The sequence below is a fragment of the Zophobas morio genome, unplaced genomic scaffold, assembly GCF_036711695.1.
Source record: "Zophobas morio isolate AGI-343-1 ecotype UQ-CSIRO unplaced genomic scaffold, CSIRO_AGI_Zmor_V1 ptg000029l, whole genome shotgun sequence".
Lineage (NCBI taxonomy): Eukaryota > Metazoa > Arthropoda > Insecta > Coleoptera > Tenebrionidae > Zophobas > Zophobas morio.
In genome coordinates, this window is record NW_026972134.1 from 8192149 (window position 1) to 8198904 (window position 6756).

A 6756-nucleotide genomic window follows, 5' to 3' on the forward strand; every position below is an offset into this window, starting at 1 on the left:
TATTGCTGATTTATTTGCAACGCATTTTGAATCAGTTTATTGTCATGAGAATTCCTCAAATTTCAAATGGGCATGCAATCAAAATTGTCCTAATCCAGTTGATTTAAATGTAATTACTATTGAGATTGAGAACATCTTGATAAAAATAGGAGCGTTGAAATCCTCAACAAAAAGAAGTCCTGATGGCATACCTTCCATCTTTGTTAAAAAATGTGCCGAAAGCTTGAGTCTTCCTCTACATATTCTTTTTAATAATTCATTGTTCCTATCAAAAGTTCCATCAGTTTGGAGAATTTCATATATTACACCTATTCACAAAACTGGTAGTCGTAGTGATGTTGAAAATTATAGACCTGTTAATATTGGATCTCCTATAGCTAAGGTATTTGAATCCTGTGTCACTGATATTATATCTTTTGCGGTTAAAAATATTATCTTTAACAACCAACACGGTTTTGTAAAGGTCGTTCGACTGTCACAAATCTGTTTGTTTTCACTAACTATGTTATTGAAAGCATGGAGTTAGATTATTCAATTGATTGTGTGTACACTGACATGTCGAAGGCTTTCGATAGGATAAATGTTAATTTATTAATTGCTAAACTTGCTTGGCTGGGATTTGATGACCCTCTTTTGTCTTGGTTGAAATCATATTTGTCTAATCGTAAGCAATTTGTTTTAATTAATGGGATTAAATCCAGATGTATAGAAGCTGTTTCTGGTGTTCCACAGGGTTCGCATCTTGGACCCGTGTTGTTTTCTTTATTTGTTAATGACATTGTTAATGTAATACATAGTACTGAGATTCTTCTCTTTGCAGATGATGTAAAAATTTGTAAGTGTATAGGGTCGTTAAATGATTGTCTCGCTCTTCAAGCTGATTTATACAATTTTGAAATGTGGTGTGAGTACAATAAATTGGAACTGAATATTCCTAAATGTAAATTTATTACTTTTAGCCGAAAACGTTGTTCAATTAATTATCAATATTCTTTGTCTAATACTTACCTAAAAAAAGTATCTTTATGTTCTGATCTAGGTGTTATATTTGATTCCAAATTAAACTTCAATGCCCATATTGATAATGTTGTGTCCAAAACATCTAAGTTGTTAGGCTTTATTATACGGATGTGCTCGGATTTCTCTAATATTCGTACATTGTTGTTGTTGTTTAACGCTTTCATACGATCTAATCTCGAATACTGTACAGTCATTTGGTCGCCTTATTTTAGAATTCATGTAAATAGGCTTGAGTCAATTCAAAGGAGATTTGTAAAATTTATTTGCTTTAAATGTGATATTGTTTATGTTAATTACTGTGACTTATTTGGGTTTATTGCAATTAGAGGTAAGGAGAAAGATGTTTGATTTTATATTTCTATTTAAAATATTGTCTTCCTTAATTGTTTGTCCTGATATTTTGAGATTATTTAAGTTGCATGTGCCCGAGAGAAGGGGCACACATACCCACCTGCTTGCCCTATTTTCTTCACGTACCTGCTATAGATTTTATAGCCCTGTTGGTCGTATATCGCGTTTATCGTTAGCATATAGTGATATTGATATAGTGGGTGTGTCTCTCACTTCTTTCAAGCGCAATATTGGGACTACACTGTCAACTAGTTTTTAATTTTGTTTTTTTTTTTGCTTGGTCTATGTTATCTATTTATATATTTTTCCATTTTTGTAACTGGTCTAACCGTTAAATAAATCATTATTATTATTACATTCGCGGGCCAAGCTTGAGTTCCCATCCGCCACCCCATACAGCATTACCATGTCGGCACGCTCTGAATTTGTAAAATTCACCATTGTCAAACACAACCGAACACACCCAGATACGGCAAGTAACTGATACACGACTGTCTTTATCGTCTTTTTGCACTAGTTTTTTGGTTCTTAAACTTCGTCGCTGTGTGCCATTCATTGTAGTAATTATGTAGGTCAAGAAACACTACCAGCGGCGTGTGTAACAATTTATATGTAATTTCAAATAATTTTTTCTCGACACTGCTACCACTTAGAACCGTGAATTTTATACAGTGACATACTCGTATCGTGAGCTATTCCCCATTTTTTTTTACACATATTTCGCAGTCAGGCTGTAGATGTTTTTTTTTTCTCTGATTTGTATGAGAAATTATAAATGGTGCATGTGAAATTTAGAAACACCACATACACTTCCTGTATACGGCCACACCCTTTGTGTTAAGAAAATTTGGGGACGCTCATTTGAAATATGTTGCTTCATTAATAAATTATGACCGTATTTAATGAGTCATTCCCTTGATTTTCCTAACACAGTGGTTGCAGGAAAAGGCCGACTCGGCGGCCCCTCCTCCACTCGAGGTCAGACAAACACACACATAAATACGATTGACAATACGCTCCATTCAGGGTCGCTGCGATAGTCGCATATGTCGAGGTGTCAGGTTAGCACGAGATCAGACGACGTTCGATTCCCGCATTAAGACGAGGAAAAAACCTTTTTTCATAAATATAAAAATAGAGCGCCGCGCGATACAGCGGTGGCGCCATCTTACATCCTGCGCGCGCACCACACACACCTCGCCACTACAACAATAAGCGAGAGCGAGACGACAAACAGGGATCCAAAAACGCCACGTGTTAGACAAGGAGAGCGATACCGTTTCAGTAGACCGGAAGTCCATAAGATTTACCCGGAGCAAGTGTGACGTCAGCCCCATTTATTAACTACTAACACCCGTACGTGTAATGTCGGGTTTTTAGTGAAGTCAGGGCGCTTCGCGCCCGGCACCCCATTACAAACATACCCCTAAACGTGGCACTTCTTGCTCCGTGATCATTTAGTTATTGGAATTCGTGCGAGTTTTACTACGTGTGTAGTTGGTTGCCTACATGCGGCGCAACTAATAGGGTGCAAACCATAGGGCGAACACTAAATATTTCAGAATTTAGTATCTACTTATAATATAAGCATGCTATTTGACGTACTTACGACAGCAAAGACTTAAAAAAATTGTGAAAAATGTTCAACTACGAAGTGCGTACTCGCAAAACTTATAAACAACGTAGACAGAGCCCTCCTGAACGGGATTTTATTCGATTATATCGTTTTACAAGTGAAAATGTGATGTGGATGGCAGAACATTTTCTTGGAACCAGCAATGAAACAAGAGGCGGCAGTCTGGACTCATTTACAAAAATGAAATTTTTTTTGCGGTATGCAGCCGGTCCAGGTTTTCAGACTGGAGTCGCCGAAGATATAGGAGTTAGCCAGCTTGCAGTTTCCTATACTATAAAATGTGTTGCCCAAAAGATTATGAACAAAGCGCACATTTGGATTCGGTTTCCCCAGGTAAAACGACAGCAAATACTTTTTCTTGCCCTATCAGCTTGGCATGATAAATTTATGTGAATTAGCCAAATACACTGACGTTATCCGAGGTCGTCAAGATGGCAGCGTTTGACAACTAGCCGGTTTTCTCATAAGAGTCAATGCTAATATTTTCGGAATTCATTTAAATTTGAGAGTGTGTCAACTGTGTTTTTATAGTTTGGTAAGTTTGTTACAGTTTCTAGACTGTGTAGATATTTGTAGAACGCACCATAACGTTTGAATATGCTTAAAAAATAATGTTTTCCAATGTGATGTACAGGTTAACGTCGCTGCATCTTATATCATTTGTTTTGCAAATTAATTCTTTGTTAATGTACATCAATGTTTTTTAAATACACTAGCATCTTAATATTATAATATTTTGTATTTTAGGAGAAAATGCCTAAATTTTGTGCTGTTGTGGGTTGCGCGAATCAAAGCACCAGAAATGCGGACAAATTTTATTTTCCTTTCGCAGCAATTAGCAACAATAAAGGTAAATATATACAGGATGGGGAAAAAGGCGGAAGCTTTGGTTAAAAGCCTTGAAACGAGTGGATTTAACGAAGCCAAAGTAAAGTATTCCTATATTTGTTCGGATCATTTTATTTTAGGTACAGTACCTACCTATTAGATTGACAGTTTCTAACAAATTACTACATTGGTGCTCTTTTAGGTAAACCTGTAGATTTGTCGGATGTGGACCATCCTGATTATATTCCATCACAAAATTTAGGATATCAAAATAAATCCACTCATAATACTTTCAATGTTTAATACTTATTTAGTTCAGAACATTTAATAAATGTTCTTCATATGAAAGGGGGTATGGATATAAAAAAACTTGCATGGAATACAATATAAAATTTATTAAATAAACACAAAAAAACATTGTCACTGGAAATAACAGTGTATTTGAAACGTTGCGGCAATATTTATACATTTAAAAATTATTTGTCCTAGAACCAATTCGTTGAAAATTTGTACCAGGTGATTTTTTTTTATTTCTGCTGTAGTTACCCATGACACTTATGTCAGCAGCGAAACTGAAACTGCTAGCATAAGCTTCATGGGCAACCAGACCATAAATTTAAAAAATCACCTGATGTGAAACACAATATAAATTTTTTAAACATAAAACTACACTGCCAACTTACAATGAAATAAAAATACATTGTCAATGGAATTAACAATTTTCTGCTACATTTCAATCGTTATACAAAAATATGTATTAATAATTATTTGCTCTATAACCAATTCATTGAAAAGCGATATAATTAATTAAAATAAAAAAAATCATACCTCATGTTTTTTTCGATGAGAATTCATTCTTGCTTTTGTCTGCGCTTAATGAGGTCTTACCATTTTTTAAATTTCTGAGGTCCCACCATTTTTTAAATTTCAGTAGTTGTGGCGTTTTTTTGACGTTTCCGTGTGGTACCTACAATTAAATTAACTTACAAAGTTCGTAGTTTTTAAGAAATCACATTACTTGACATATTGTAGCCTTGTTATTTTGTGAGTTCACTAAAAGAGAGCTTATTTTTTTCCTTGCCTTGAAAACTTGAAAGCAATTTGGTTCATTATTAATAATTTCTTCAAAATTGCATACATATTTTTTACGTCTTCTCTTCCTGACAAATAAACATTATTATCAGTCTGAAACTAGTTTATAACTTAACTAGTAAGTTAATAATAATAATAATAAATGCTTACCAATTCATCCAATTTCTGCGTATCTCCCGCAATTTCTAACTCGATTTCTTCTTTTTTTTGGTTGCGCCCGGACATTCATCATTTTGTCTCTACATTAATAATATGCTTATATTCAGTAATATTAAACCTCTTAAATATACTTACGTGTTGAGAAATTGCATTTTCTGCATTGCATGTAGAAGTGAGGTTATGTAGGTTTAGTGCTGTTTTCTTAACAAAACGGTATTTACTACAGTTAAATCCAAAGTCATTTAATAGATAAGGTTGTCACATTGGGATGCCATATTGATACGTCACAAGGGGCTCTCAAATGGCGCGAAAATTGCCCGTTTTAAATACTCGAGTAACGCACTAAAAACGGAAACTTTTAATCAAGTGAACGCTTCTACTTCGCAAATTTCAATCCTGTGTAAAGAACAATTTAATAAACCTCAAGAAAAATGTTTTGCTGCCAGTAGAACTTGAAAATAACAAATGCGACACTATTAACTGATTTTTTTTATGCAAAAGAATCTGAAAATCTGCATTTACTGGTTTACTTTTTCCTTTCTAGTAATATATCAAAACATTTTCTTTTAGCTTAAACACAAATAAATTTAATTTTTTTTATTGTTAGGCAAACACCACTTTAATTCACTGTAATATTAAACTTGTGAAAATATTACAACTAAACATTAACACTACTGGTAAGTAAAAATACATAAAATTTTATAATAATTTTTATTTACATACATCAAACAGCTAACTACAAACTACGCAGAGCAAATACTTTGGTGGTACATAAAACACGAGGCAAAATAGAGTTACACGAGTCGCAGTACTGACACCAAACGTCAGAATTAGCGGTACAGATCGTACAGATTAAAGGCATCAGCTGATCGGTCACACCAACTCAAAATTACAAGTTACTAAAAATTCCCAAGTAATACCAACCTCATTTTGACGTCACATGGGGCTGACACCTCTCCTCCCCCGTAAGCGATTTTGCCCACATACTCGTTTATGTGGTAACCTGTTCTCTATTAACTAACCTTGAGTTAAATCCATAAGGTTGTAACCACTCGTTAAATTGTAAGGTTGGCATTACAGCCAATGGTGTTTTTCACATGAACAGATTGGTAACGGCGCATGTGTCAAAATTTGACAATTACGCACGAGAGAGTTTTATTTAAATATCTCAGTTTGTTATTAAACCATATCATTGAAAAATGGTACTAACACGGCATATTATGATAAATAAGCAGATGAAAATGGCACTTGCCAACTGCCACAATGAATTGAAACTTGCTTATCCCCAAGCATCCTCCCGAGAACTTGAATTCAAGCTTGTAAAAATCTTTTCAGTATGTAGTTATTCTTATACCATGGAAAGAGAGTACTATACTATGAGAGTAACGTATCGACATTCGGAACTTTTTTCATGTTATTACAACATGGTGGTCTGTCGAAGGACTTTTAGTTTTAACTACCTCAAGTTGAGAGTGTATATCTCGCTTTTTAGTACAACATTGTCTTTTCAAGTTTTATACCCACTCTTTATATCCTACACAATACAACTAAATGTCCCTCATTAAATTCAAGCACTGCATACTTTCCCTGTAAACTTATCATTAATTCCTATCCTTTCCATAGTGTTCCCGATGTCAAGCCCACAAAATTATAACCCAACACCAATCTGG

The 6756-nt window shown here is 34.5% G+C and overlaps 1 long non-coding RNA gene across 2 annotated transcripts; it reads right to left on the reverse strand.

Annotated features, from left to right (window-relative positions):
- Positions 1–4937: 4937 nt before the first annotated feature.
- Positions 4938–5342, reverse strand: LOC135137190 (uncharacterized). 2 transcript variants are annotated; one of them, XR_010281781.1, is made up of 3 exons: positions 5222–5342; positions 5078–5166; positions 4938–5020 (listed from the first exon to the last, which is right to left on the reverse strand). It is a non-coding gene; the product is annotated as an uncharacterized LOC135137190 (long non-coding RNA). The 2 variants fall into 2 exon arrangements; XR_010281780.1 differs by having other exon boundaries at positions 4938–5026.
- Between the last annotated feature and the right edge of the window lie 1414 nt (positions 5343–6756).